We start from the raw sequence: 14,055 nt of genomic DNA, 5'->3' as shown, positions 1-14,055 counted from the left end.
CTTGAGTTCTTGCCTTTGAATTCTTTACAGGACTGTCCATGGTGTCACAACATACTAGGTTTCTCCCTACAGATTTTTTTCCCCCATTTCTCCTAAGAAGCATAAAAACTCTAACTGACTATCAGAGAAAGACAAGTATATGGTGTCACTGATATGAGGAATTCTTAATCTCAGGAAATAAACTGAGGGTTGCTGGAGTGGTGGGGGTGGGAGGGATGGGGTGGCTGGGTGATAGACATGGGGGAGGGTATGTGCTATGGTGAGCGCTGTGAATTGTGTAAGACTGATGAATCACAGACCTGTACCTCTGAAACAAATAATACATTATATGTTAAAAAAAAAGAAGAAGAAGATAGTAGGAAGGGAAAAATGAAAGGGGGGGAATCGGAGGGGGAGATGAACCATGGGAGACTATGGACTCTGAGAAACAAATTGAGGGTTTTAGAGGGGAGGGGGGTGGGGGGATGGGTTAGCCTGGTGATGGGTATTAAGGAGAGCACGTACTGAATGGAGCACTGGGTGTTATACGCAAACAATGAATCATGGAACACCACATCAAAAAGCTAATGATGTAATGTATGGTGACTAAGATAATGTAATAAAATAAAATTAAAAAAAAAACTCTTACTGACTACCAATAATGTAAATTAGAATTTTTTATTTTAGAATAAAATCTCAATTTCTCTCCCCATCCCTTTCTGAACTTGGAGTATAGAACTAGGGGAGAAGGGAGAGCTTCTATCTTGAGTTCTTCATCCCAAGCACCTCCACCATGTTAGAACACTTTGCTGTGGATGTAAAAACTCAAGTAACAATGATGATGATAGACATTGTCAGTGACATGCAAAGAGAAGAAACTGACAGACCCACCAACAATGAAAGGATAGCCTGTATTTCTATAGCTTGCTGCCTTGTTACATAGGTGTTGATGAAGATTAGCAGATTTCCTCTACCTGCTAAGGCAATGAGCAGCTCATTGAGAAAGGTGGCATTTGTGGGGTGGGGAAGGCTACATAAAGAGTCTCTCTTCCCGTCGACTCATATACTTGCCTTTTAAGAGTGACATTTTGAAGAACTTTCTCACCTTTATGGTCTGGTTCCTAATTCATCTCTTGATGGGAGGGGAGGAGATGGATGCCACAGGCTGGTGCGGCCATATTCTGGGGACATTTGGACTCTCTGGACACCCTGAGAGTTAATCTTTCTCACAAGACTGCCTGTCATTGGCTAATGCCTGCACTACAGAGCACTTTTATCTTGCTGTGCTGTGGTATAAAATGTCATTCTATATGATCATCACATTGGTTTAAATGCCATTATTTCAAGACTAGTTAATGGACATTTATTATTTAACAGTGCCTTTAAGGTAATTTGCAGCCAGGAAGGAAAAGCTAACTTCTCCATCCTCTGTGCGTCACTGAGAAACATACGTTCCTTGCTGAACATACCCGCTAATGACGTTGGCTTATTTGTTAATTTAGGACTTTTATTTCTTGAGAAAACAGGGGTGCAGTTATCTGGCCACCTTAATTGGTAGCAGAGTCTTTCAAAGAGAAATCCTTCACTCTCATTACAGCACTGTTTCTGAAAAGTGATAAGCTGCTATTTAGAGGTGTTCCCAGGTCTCTCCCCACATGAATTCATCTTCCAAGGTACCCTCCTCCAGGTTATTATCTTGCTCAGGCAGAGACTGCTATTACAGAAGGCCAGGGAACTTTCTGCTATTCACTAGTGACCTCTAAGACGTCTTCACCAATTATCGTTTCGATTCCAGTCTGTCAAAAGCCTCTGCCGGTAAAATCTCTAACAGTTGTTCTAGCTTCTCCTCTTTGTGATTCTTCATCCCAGGATAGAGCTGGGCTCATCTTTGATTTGACAGCAGTTCAGCCCTCCCAACTGTTATGAAGTCCCAGGCAGTGTTTACAACATCAGCCTTCAGATGGCTGCTCAGCTCAGGACAACCCTATTTTCTCCCACAGAGGCTGGGCAGGGGACCGAGGCTTTGTGCAGGTGGGAGAAGGGAAGGTGGCATCTAATGAAATTGCATTTTAGCTTTCCGGAGGTGGAAAGGCTCTGGGAGCTCAATTAGGCTGCCTTCATTGTCAGTCTTCATTTTGACATGGTGAAGCAACCCTGAAATCTTTTCTGCTGTCTGCAGCCACGGGACGTGCACCCATGGACCTCATCCAGTGCACAGCTCGTTAGAACAAGGAGGGATCTCAAAGGATACTGACTCGAATATGCCTCTCCCCTCACGCCCTTCCCCCGAAGAAACAGAGAGAGAGAAGTGATGCAAGGTCAGTCTGTTTGTGCAACTGAGCACCAGGGCCTGGGATGTGGGACATGGTTCCGGCCCTCTACAGCTGCCAGGCTGGGAGAGGGAAGAGATGAGCCAGCTAGTCCCTCTTCTGACCTAGGTAATAAGTGCTATTACAGAAGCTTGCCTGGGGCCCTGTGAACACAGAGGAGGGCATTTAAATATGACTGTGGAGGAGGTTGCTGAATGCTTCTTAGAGGAGCTCATTTTGAGGGATGAGTTAGAATCAGCTGGTAGGAAGGGAGAGCCTGAGAGGCGGGAAACTTGAGCTCTCTATCCAGCGATGTCACTCATATGACCTCAGACTAAAATCTCTCTTTTAAAGCATACAGCAGGAAAGCCTTATACCAAGGGCACACAGAATAGCAAGGCCATCTTCCTCTCTCAAACCTTTCTGAACTTGGACCCCTTCAGCAGCCAAGAAGACTTGGAGAGGAACTGTTCACTATGGCACTTGTCAACAACAGTGGGCCCTGGGATTCTGGTGACGTTTATTTTTGTATTCGAAGTGACAGGTGAGAACAAGTGCTCTCTGTCGTCTTCTGCCCAGAAAATCATCAGGGTCTGAGAACCGGGGATTTCTCTGATTGCACTGGGCTTTTGCACAAGCTGGAAACATGTGAGCCTGCTTCACCCACTAGCCGTCTACAGCAAGATCAAGGTCCTTCTCTGAGACTTATAGCCTCTCTATTATTATAGATTATTTATTAACTTGTTATTAATGTATCTTTTCAGCACCATACACTGCACTAGAAACCACTATACAGAGATGACAGGGTCACAGTCCCTAAGATCCATACAGTTCATCAGAAGAGCAAGAAAATCAATGATGACAAGGACAGTGTCATAAATCCTATGACAAAAGCATGTGTTGAGTGGACATGGATGAAGCCGGCTGGGTGGAAGAGGTCGGAGAGGAGTTCCCAGAGAAGACCATCTCTGAACAGAGATTTTGAAGGGGAAAGAGAAATTACATGTATGAATAGGTGTGTTTGGGTGTTACATGTGGGAGGAAGGGCTTGGTTAAAAGTCTTCTGAACATACTGATTTTGCTCTGCCATTTCTTCAAATACTTTGAATATAATTCTAACTACTTAGTACTTAACAAAATAATCCCAGAAGGATTATATTTCTCTTTCTCTCAGTTTTAAAGTTAAACACCAATGAAACTCAGTTTCCTCATGCAGTAACTTTTTAGGATAATTTTACAGTTGGAAGAAAGGCTAGAGAGTGTTGCGCAAGTTTCCTATGCAACATCCTTGAGAAAGAACTTTCCAGGTATTCTCACGTATTTTACCAATAATAATGTAAAAATATAGAAAGAGTTTGGTAGACTTGAACTTCGCCTTTATATCCAAAAGAACATTAAGCTTTAAGGGTTAAGAACACGGGCTCTAGAACCAGACTGCCTGGCTTCAAATGCTGACACTATGACTCTCTAGATGTTGACCTTGAGCAGATTACTTAGCCTCTATTATTCCATCTCATCTCCTCTAAAACAGAATAATAGCATATCCACCACATGGGATAATCTTTGAAGTAGATTTAACATATTACCTGGTACAGAGTAAATGCACAATAAATTGTATACACATAATATCTATCATCTGTATCTATCTATCTATCTATCTATCTATCTACCTTACATAAACCCCACCCCTCACCCCATCTTAAATAGGCAGCAGGACCACCTACAGTTCCTCTCCTTACACTTAAATTCACATTTGCTCTCACAGAAGTCAGGATGAAACCTCAGGAAAAGCATAATAATAAATTTCATTAAGAAAAAGATACGGCTAAAAAAAAAGAAAAAAAGAAAAGAAAAAGAAAAAGATACGTCTACTTGCGTGTTTTCCTACCAGTTTATGCTGCAGGAAATGAATGTCTTTTGGGACATGTACTGTACAACTGGGAACCTGAACTCTACACGGAAATTGCAGGGTAGATGTCCATGGGGGCTTTATTCTGCCCTTTTTGTGTCCCAGGCCATGTTCTTTTCAAGGACTAAGTGACCCAGGATATACATGTCATTGACAAGCTGTATGGCAGCAGTGAGATGTATGGGCAGGCTGATGAGGACATGATAATTGTCTTGTCACTCCCTAGTGCCCACATAAAAACTTGCTGACATTCTGGCTGACCTTTATCATATCTGACTTTTCTTCTCTCCACTCCCAACACAGATATAAGGATGGATTAATATTTATGTCAACCAAATGGCAATTTGATTAGCACTGTGCTAGGATCTGGAAGGGACACAAAGTCTCAGATGAAATAATGTAGTCACAACACAAGCAAGTACATGATTCATTCCTATTGTGTTGACTTAACAGGAGCTATGGTCACTGGGGAAAGAGAAATAGTAATGTGAGTTATAACGGCCAGAGAAGATTTCAGGAAGAAGTTGGGTATTTAAGATTAGTTGTTTGAGAGTCAGGAAAAATGATTTAGAGTTGAACAGGGACAAAAATGTAGACCTCCTAATTGAGTGCTCAGTTGTACACAGTGTTGGTCACGTTGTTTCTGGTCAAGGCGGATTAAAATATTTATCCCAGTTTTTAGATGTTGAGGGGTTCGACACTGACAATAATGTTTGATCTCTTATGACCACAGTGAATGACTTCAATGTGGGCACAAAGCCAAGGAGGAAATGAGGGGGCGAGCAGAAGTATGGAGAACGCAGCAAGAGAGCCACAGAATGAAGCTTGGTTAGTCTGGAGTGCAGTGTTTTCTACTGGGAGTATGAATAGTATTCACACATTGCATTTGTAGGCTGGAGCCTCTTTGGATTGGAAAGGAGGTAGCACCTGGGTAAATGAGTTCTGTGGAGAACAATCACCATCCTTTTCTCAAGACTCTATCATGGGCTGGGGAAAGCTAGGGTGATACAGAGGGAGATGTTGTAAACTTAGTCCTGTTGAAGGGAAAGGTACCTCATCTAAGACCTGTACCAGATGGAGATGATGAATAATGGTCAAGAAAAAAGGGAAGGTAAGAGAGAGAGAAGGGCATAACAAAATGGGAAGGAGGAAGAGAAAGTGGGTGAGGAAGAGAGACTGGGGCAAGAGATGGGAGAGAGGAGGAAGAGTGGATTTTTCATCTGCTGGGCTTTGTGGCTTCTGGGTAAATCGATCTAAAGCCTCAGGGCTATGGATGATTGATAAGTATGTTTGTTAAATGATTCCCTTCATGTTTCCTTATGTTTGGAATATTTCATTTAATGAAAAGGTAAAATATTAGCTCAAGAAAATTGTTCTGTGGGTGATTCAAACTCCTATATCTCCACTAATAAAACTTAACAGATGTTAACATTTCCCAATATTTGCTCAAGATCTTTTTTTGTTTTTAAAGAAAGTATTCATTATACAAGGTGTCTTGACCTCTCCTCTGAGCTCCAGATTCATCTGCAAATTGGTTATCTCCAAGTGGACATCTTCTAGGTACCTCAAACTAACTGTGTTCAACTGAACTTGTTACCTTCACCCTAAAAGCTGCTTCTCTTCTGGTATTCCCTCTACTAAATAAGGAGGACATCATCAATTCTAGTGGTCCATAAGCTTGTTTCAGATACTTTACCTGCCCTGCCATCACTTTACCCATGAATGCACAGGCTGGTGCATCCATCCTCCCCTTTGCCCTTTGGCAAGTGAGTCTTTGTAACTATAGAAATGATTTTGGTATTCAACCTGAAGCAGATAATGGGGTATCATTGTAGATATAACAACCAGGCACATACTGTTCTCCAAAGCCTTGTTGTCTCTCTACATATTTTGAAGTGTATTTCAGGCAACAGCTGCTTAGATCAAGGATCTTGACACATTTTTCCTATACTTTTCCTATATTTTCAGAGAAAAAAGCAGGAATACAAACCTGAGCGGTCTCTATTGTCTTCAAGTCCAAAAAGAAGACTTAACCCCAAGGTCCTATCATCACATTATCATGTTGCATCCCTTCTAGGTCCTAGCACAGTGCTAGTCAAGGAGAAGTGATTTGAAAATTGAGAGATGCTTCTAAGCTATATTTCTTTTCTGTGTCTATTGTGGTAAGCATGTGACTAACATTTTCTGGCATGTGATTTCCTTTGCCTATGATACTTTTCTTTCTTCAACCCTATCCTCCAGTATCAGATGTCATTTTATTTAGATGTCTTCCCTGCCTCTCCCCACTGCCCTTGACCCATTAGGGTTGGGAGCCATTCTGTATGTGTCCGTGGAGAATACTCCCCACCTTCGCGTTGGAATCCCTACAGTGCTGTAGTGTGATGGCTTGCTTCTGTGATTGTCTGCCTCCCCAACTAGAAGACAGCCTCTGGGAAGGCAGGGCCACGCGTGTTCCGTTCGCCATTGATTTCCCAGGACATAGCAGAAGCTCTTGCACTTAGCAAGCACTCAGCAAATACTTGCAGATTGTATTAAGTCTTTTCAACAACTCTCAGATCCATTCCTCTTTTTCTCCCTCTCCCTCCACTCTACTACCTCTGATGCTGACCAGCCATTCATCGTCTCACATGTGGATTATGGCAAAACCTCCACCCACCTTGCCACCTCAGAGTCCTCAGCCTCCCAAATCATCACATGCACCAATGACAGATTTTTATGCCCATACTCTTTCTGCAGCTTCCTTGACAAGAGCTTGTAATGCTTTTCTATTGCCTATCAGATTAAGTTCAAAGTCCTTTCATCATTCCAAGACTTAATGTTCCAGGCTTACCTAAATATGCAAACTTGGGTAACTTCTATTCCCAAATAGAAACACCGATTCCTAGACAGGCTGATTTCCTTACTAATCTCTTATACATGCTAGCATCGGACTTAACTTTTTTACTCTTTGCCATTTCCCCCAACTGCCTTCTCTTGTCTCCCTTCTATCTTTCTAAACCCTTCTCATCCTTCAAAAGCTCAAGCCCAAGCTCACCTCCATGACTTCTTTCAGCCATTAGGACTCTTTGATTTGTTGCAAATTTCATAGACCATTTCCTCAATTCGAATTTAAGATGCTTGAAGTCAAGAATTGTGCCTTGGAATAGTGTTATTCTTAAGCCTGTTGACTGACTGATATAACAGAGAAGTAGTCCCAGGTATTCAGACATCCAAAGAAGTCATACAAGAATGGTTTAAGGTACTCCAATTAAGTACATTCAAGTTAAGTGTTACCTTGTTACCTAACAGAATAAGTATAAGTCCTATACACCTCACTCCATCCCGAGCAACTGTTTCTTAATGGAAGCACAAGAATTACAAATTGTGACATTTGTGGTGGGTCCCAAGCATGGAGGTGGTGGTGGAGATGGGGATGCCAAGAGGTGTTGTTATGTAATCAGGGCTTGCTGCAAGTGCCCTCCACCCTCTATCCCTAAGGAAAGGGAGGAAGGACCTTTTTTGAGGCTGGCAGGGTTTGTGAAAAGAACGCATCCCAGTTCCTGCCCTCTGGGCACCTGAATTCAGTAGGGGCGATAGAGGAACACACACATAACGATAATACGAACAATGTGCGTTAGGTGTAATAGGTGTATGTAAAAATAAACTACAGAAGAGACAAGGTCTTGGTCTGGGATACTAATACGAAATGGAAAGTCAGGAGGAAAAGAAGCAATTGCGAGAAACAAAGATGCCACTTTTGGTCCTGAGCCCATGTGAGGTTAAGGCATTTAAGTAGAAATGGAGGGAGATGAGATAAGAGCGGCCTTGGTGGGAATGTCATTTGGCGAGTCGGAGGCATAGAGGTGCCAACAACCCAAGCAGGTGGAGAAGTCGCCCAGAGGTCCGGAGTGTGTTTTCCTACGTGTTATTTTTTCATCGCTAAACCGATGTTAATAATACTTGATGTCCACTTCATATGAAGTTCTGAGAATTATTCTTAGATCTTGGAAGTGCTTTATTTAAAATCTCAAACTGATTGATCAAAGGAGTGGGCTTTCATCTGGCTGCTGAACAGTTCCTGGGACGGTGCGATCGAGGGGAGGGGCTGGAGGCGGCTTCCCCCCCCCCCCCCCCACGCTCACGGTGCGGAGGCTGAAAGGAGGCGGTGCCCTGCATAACTGTGACCCTTGGGGGTGGGGGCAGCGTGGAGGCAGCACACCTAGGACACGCCTGAAATGCTCCAGCAGCTGTACTTAACACAGTTGTTCTTTCAGACCACCAAACTGTAGAACAAAGCATCCTGGAACCTAATTAAGAAAAGTTCAAATCAACTCATATCAGCATCATAATAGTTAGCTTAAGTGCTGTTAATGCCTTGGTCTATTTATAGTGGAGTGCTTTTGTTTAAAATGCTTTTATATAAAATGCCTCATATGTATGCTTACATATGCTCTAACTGCGAAAGCTGCCCTTTTGTGAGCGTTTTCTGGATATTCAGCACTGTGTGAGATGCTTTACACACACAGGGCTGGCTTGGTTCATGTGCAGTTGCACAAGCAGGGGGCTCAGAAAGACTTGCACTTGCCTTAATGCTCTGAATAATTTCTGAGCTAGAGGCCCTGCGTTTTCCGTTTGCTCTGGGCCCTGCATATTACATAATGGGTTAGGTACGCCCACCTTTTCCTGTGATCCTGACAACGACTCCGTGTGATAGGGTATCCGATGCCATTTCACAGATAAGAAAACTGGGGCTCACAGAGTCATTTGCCAAGATCCTCCATGCACTTGAGCTGGTCTTTCCTTGCTGGTCTGTGGGACTCCCAAGCTTTTGTTCTCAGTCTGTGCTTCCAGATGAGTATTCACCTGGGGGTGCCGGGAGCCTACCTCCGTCAGAGTCACCCGCAGAGCGTGTGCACGTGCAGAATTCTCATAAGCTGGTTCTGTGGACGGGGCCTGGGAATATGCATTTTAGTTCACTGCCCAGGTGATCCTTGTGTACGCTCAAGCCTAAGGACGAAAGCTGTACTTCAGGGGCTGTCAACTCTTTTTGACCCCGCCTGCGTAAGAAATACATTTTGTATCAAGACCCAGTACAGGGGTGCATGGGTGGCTCCGTCCATTGAACATCTGCCTTCAGCTCAGGTCATGAGCCCAGGGTCCTGGGATCGAGGCCCGCATCAGGCTCCCTGGTCAGCAGGGAGTCTGCTTCTCCCTCTGCTTTTTCCCTCTCCCCTGATTTGTGCATGCTCTCTCTCTCTCAAATAAATAAATAAAATCTTAAAAAAAAAAAAAAAACCCTCAAAGACCTAGTACACACACATGAAAAAGGCATCATAGAATAGTATTTACCCCACCACAGGTGAGGTCCTGGTGATTATTTCATTCTGTTCTAATTTCTTTTTGAATGCCCATCGTGATTCATGGTATAGATCACAACTTGTACTTTGGAAAACATGTCTAGATGAAGAGGAAATATTATCTAAGGCTTGAGTCTAACACTGTAAAAAACCGAAGTAGAAAAAGATCTACTCTGCCATTTAGGATTGCTTAAATTAGAGGTTTGAAACTTCTCTTTATGCAACTCCTAAAAATCTGTTTAAAACGAAGGCCCTATTTTACAGAAAAATTCCCATATTTGCATTGCTTCACATATCTTTTCAGGGAGCTTCCGGATCTCCCTTTTCATCAGACTCCAGATAAACAATCCCATCCCTAATTTAATTGTAGCTCTATGCAGAAGCAAGAGTACAGGGGGCAAAACCTCCCATCATTACGTCATTGGGGCGGAGCTTGAAGTTCCAGCAATTTATTTCCTTTTAGTCTTAAAGTCATAAAGATTGATACCCATTGGCTGTTCTTTATTCTCTAGTTATCTGATATCACGGGAATGCAGTCATTAGAGAAAAATGCTTGCCAAGGAATAAGGATGGCTGACTGGAAGCATTTTTATTTTTTTATTTTTTATTTTTTTGAGGAGGCAGCGGTCTTTATCATGGTGGCAGAGGTCACCAAAAGCAAAGAGTGGGAAGAAGAAAGGACTTCTATAGTCCCTGACTCAGTTGGGCCCCACTGGTTCTGGACCAAGAACTGAGACTGGAGGATCTAGAATTTTCCTTGGGCGTGTTTGACTCTTACTAAACACAACTAAACACAACTACCGCAAGTCACAGGAATCCCAGGGATAGCCCAGGAGCCGTGTGAGACTTTGGAGCTGTTTGGGCAAGCCTTGAATATTTCGCTCTCTTTACAAAGAGGCTATGCCTCCTCCGGGTGATTGAGGAAGTACTCAGATGCCCGCTGGGACTTGAAGTGGAGAAAAGTCTGGGGAGATGCTGTGTCTGAACCCCAACACTAACTACAGACTCCTCCATGCAGAGTCGACATTAGTGAGGAAGAGTTTTTGGGTGGGCACAAGAAGGAATGATGGAAGGAGAGCTTGAGGAAGGGGCTTTAGAGCAGTGCTTTCAAAGTGTGGTCCTTCCACACCCCGGTGCCAAACCCTGAATTGTTCATTGTCCTTCGGCGATGAGCTAAGTACAAACTGACAGTGTTCAGAAACATATAGAATTTGACAGAATAATTTTATGTCTATTGAATCTAATAATACCTTTAAACTTTTGTTTTATATGTCTACATTTAAAATTTTTAATTTTTCTATAAATTTATTTTTACTGTATTTTATGAAAATGTCAGTTTTTGACAGATTTGAGATTTGTGGAAAGAAAAAAACCTGCCCCTTCAGAATGATAGTTTGAGAAACGTTGTTCTAGAACAATACATACACAGGTTCAGATGCCTGGGAGAGTAATTCGAAGACCAGAGCTATGACCCTTCCCTTAGAACTAGGCCACATATAAATGAATACAGTTTTCATTGGCATTTTGGTTGCCATGTGGGAAGGCTAAGGCGAATGCTCAACGCTCTATTCTGAGGGCTTTTCTTGTGACATCACCGAGGTTTTGTATTTTTACCATAAATAGGAGAGTGTACTCTCATGCTTATATTTATATAAACATATTTATTTATCTTTGTATTTCACAAGGACTTTGAACATGTTTTATAAGCATTTACTGGGAAGTGAAAATGACTATCTCCATTTAATAGGTAAGGAAACTGAGGCACAGAGAATAAGCATAACCAAGGCATGCTGAAACCAGGAATCAGACCCAGAGTTCCAACCATCCCCTCCAGCCGGTATGGCCAGCTCCCTCTTCCTCCCTAGAAGAGATTCTGGGGGGTAGGGGTTATGTTCATTTTTTGTTTATTGTTTAAAGCTCTTGCTATCACAAATAAATAGTCTATAAAAATAACAGGCAGCGAAGCAAACATAGTTCTTCAGTAACACATTAAAGTATCTCACCAAAATGAGTTTCCACATGTTGAACAGCAAAATATTTCTTCAGTACAAATAGTTGTGGTATTATTTTGGGAAAGAATGTCAAGAAAACACACAATAATACTTTTCAACTATAAATTAACATTGTATTCTGTACTCAGGGAAATAGACAGTTTTGTGACTTTTCTTTTTTTGGGTCTGTGGACCCAAGGGAGTGAGTGCTGCTAGAATTCAGAGCAGACCAAAGACAAGGAGAATTGAACAGTCCCATTGGGAGAAAACTATTAAGGAACTGGAAAAAGCAAGCCACAGTTCCCAGCATTATTTTAAAGCTGTCTCAGTAGAGGCTCATGGTTCTATTCGGGGACGGACAACTTTCACATATAAGCACACACAGTTGAGTCCTTAAATATCTTTGCACGTGAATGATTCTGTTGGATTGCTTAAAACGTTGTTGCCATCAAGCAAATCTACTTGTCATCTCCTGTCCAAGGCGTGTTCCTTCTTGCCTCCATGCGTCTGTCATTACATTCTCCTAAGAGAATGCCTGATTCACTCCTCTTCACTTACATTGGTCCTTTTGTCTTTTAAAATGCAGCTGAAACCTCTGCTCCCCCCAGAAAGACTTTTTTCGAATTAACCCCATGTAACTCTGACCCACTTAGTTGTTTCCTTGTGGCTCCAAGAGACGCATTCTGTACGATATTTCTGTGCAGTTATTTTTCTCTACAGGTGCCTTTGGCTTTGTGGGGTGCGTGTGTATGTCTGTGTTTTCAGATCCTGCTGGTGAAGCGGTGAGATGTGGATGTGGCTGTTGTCTAACTGATTCGATTGTAAACTCCTTGACAATAGGGACCAATCCCTCTGCTGGCATCAGGGTATGGTGGCCTCTGACATATTCCATTACTGTGTGATTTGGGGCAACTCCTATAGGATAGCTGTGGGGATTAAACAAAATGATGAATAGGAACTGCAGGCTGCTCAGTAGGTGTTAAATAATAGGAACCTTCTATTTTGCGCATGCGTGCGTGAGTGTGTGTGTGTGTGTGTGTGTGTGTGTGTGTGTTGATTCTAGTACAAGGCTTAGTATGTGAGCTCTCACTTCCTGACTGCTAGGGGTTGTTGTTGCGGTTGTTTGATAGAAATGGCCCACATTTACTCTTCTAAGATGGATAGATGGTCATTAAAACCGATGTTGGCATTTAGGACACACCTTGTCTTTCGTTAACTACTTACCCTCCTTGGGCAGGTGGTGATGAGGTTAGTGACGCTTGCACGGACTGAGGTCATTGTCTCCTTTCCCAGCATTTCCGGAGCACAGGCACTAGTAAGAAGAAAGAGGAGGAGGAGGACAGTGAAGATGAAGATGAAGACAAGGACGAAGAAGGAGTAGAAACAATAAATAACATTACCAAGAGACAATTATGATGCTTAGGACTGTTTTATGCATTCTGTGTGTATTAATTCACTTAATCCTCAGAACAACTTTGGGAGAGGGACTAGTACATAAATTGTGGGCCCAGGGCAAGCGCCCTTGTTTAAAAATTATACATAATTTCAGGATAGTGAAAGCAGAGCATTAAACCAAGCACAGGGCTCTTAGGAGCATAGGGCCCTGGGTGACTGCACAGGGCACGAGCCCACAAAGCCATGCCAGTCTACAGGAGAGGTACTGTGATTCCCATTTGGGGCAGTTTATTTCTTTTTGTCCATTGACAAAGAGGACCAAATGGTTCCTAAATCTTCTTTAGGTTGGCCCACCCTGTCCACCATATCCTCAGTGTACCAGCTCAGGCATTTTCTAAAACTTCCACACACTTTAACTGCTAAGCAATACTTGGTGGATTTCTGTGTGGTGTGGTGTCTCTCTTTAAGTGTGTCTGAATCAATGCATAGCGTCATTTCTAGCATGATCGTTGCTTAAGCAATCTGACCACCTCCCACTCAAAGAAAAACCCAATGCCTTTAATAATATAATTAGCCTGCAAACTCCCTCCCAATCATTACCTGGGCAGCTTCTCCCCATTTCTGCATATGGGTGTCCTCCCGCATCACCTGCTCCCTCACACACGAACACAGAGCCTCCTGGCTATAAGTTATATCTTTTCATTATTTCTTTCCTAATTCTAGTTTGCCCTTGGTTTTCATTCTAAACTGATTTCATCCATATAAAAACATCAAATAAGCTACATAATGTGGTTTGACCTGGATCCTGCCTCTAGGGCCAGATCTGATCTTATTTCACATTTATTGCAAATCAATTCACAACAGTTATTCACAATATTTTTCTGTCGTTAACTCTCACCTCCATGTCTCAGGTGGACTTATGTTCTCATACTTGGAAGGCTGAAAATGGTTTTTAGGAAGGGTAAAATGGAACAGAGATGAGAGATGTGGATATGGGAACGAGTGATCCCTGTGTAGATGTCCAGGATGTACATGCAAGGGACCCAGAGATGAATGAAAGGAGGCTGGGGTTCAGGGCTGGAAGACACAGGTTTCCAGATCAGTTTGTCACAAAATATATGTTACTCGGCAATTAT

Source organism: Phoca vitulina, unplaced genomic scaffold (genome assembly GCF_004348235.1).
Source record: "Phoca vitulina isolate PV1807 unplaced genomic scaffold, GSC_HSeal_1.0 scaffold26, whole genome shotgun sequence".
Classification (NCBI taxonomy): domain Eukaryota; kingdom Metazoa; phylum Chordata; class Mammalia; order Carnivora; family Phocidae; genus Phoca; species Phoca vitulina.
The sequence above is the reverse complement of the archived record's forward strand: the minus strand, read 5'-3'. Positions refer to the sequence as shown.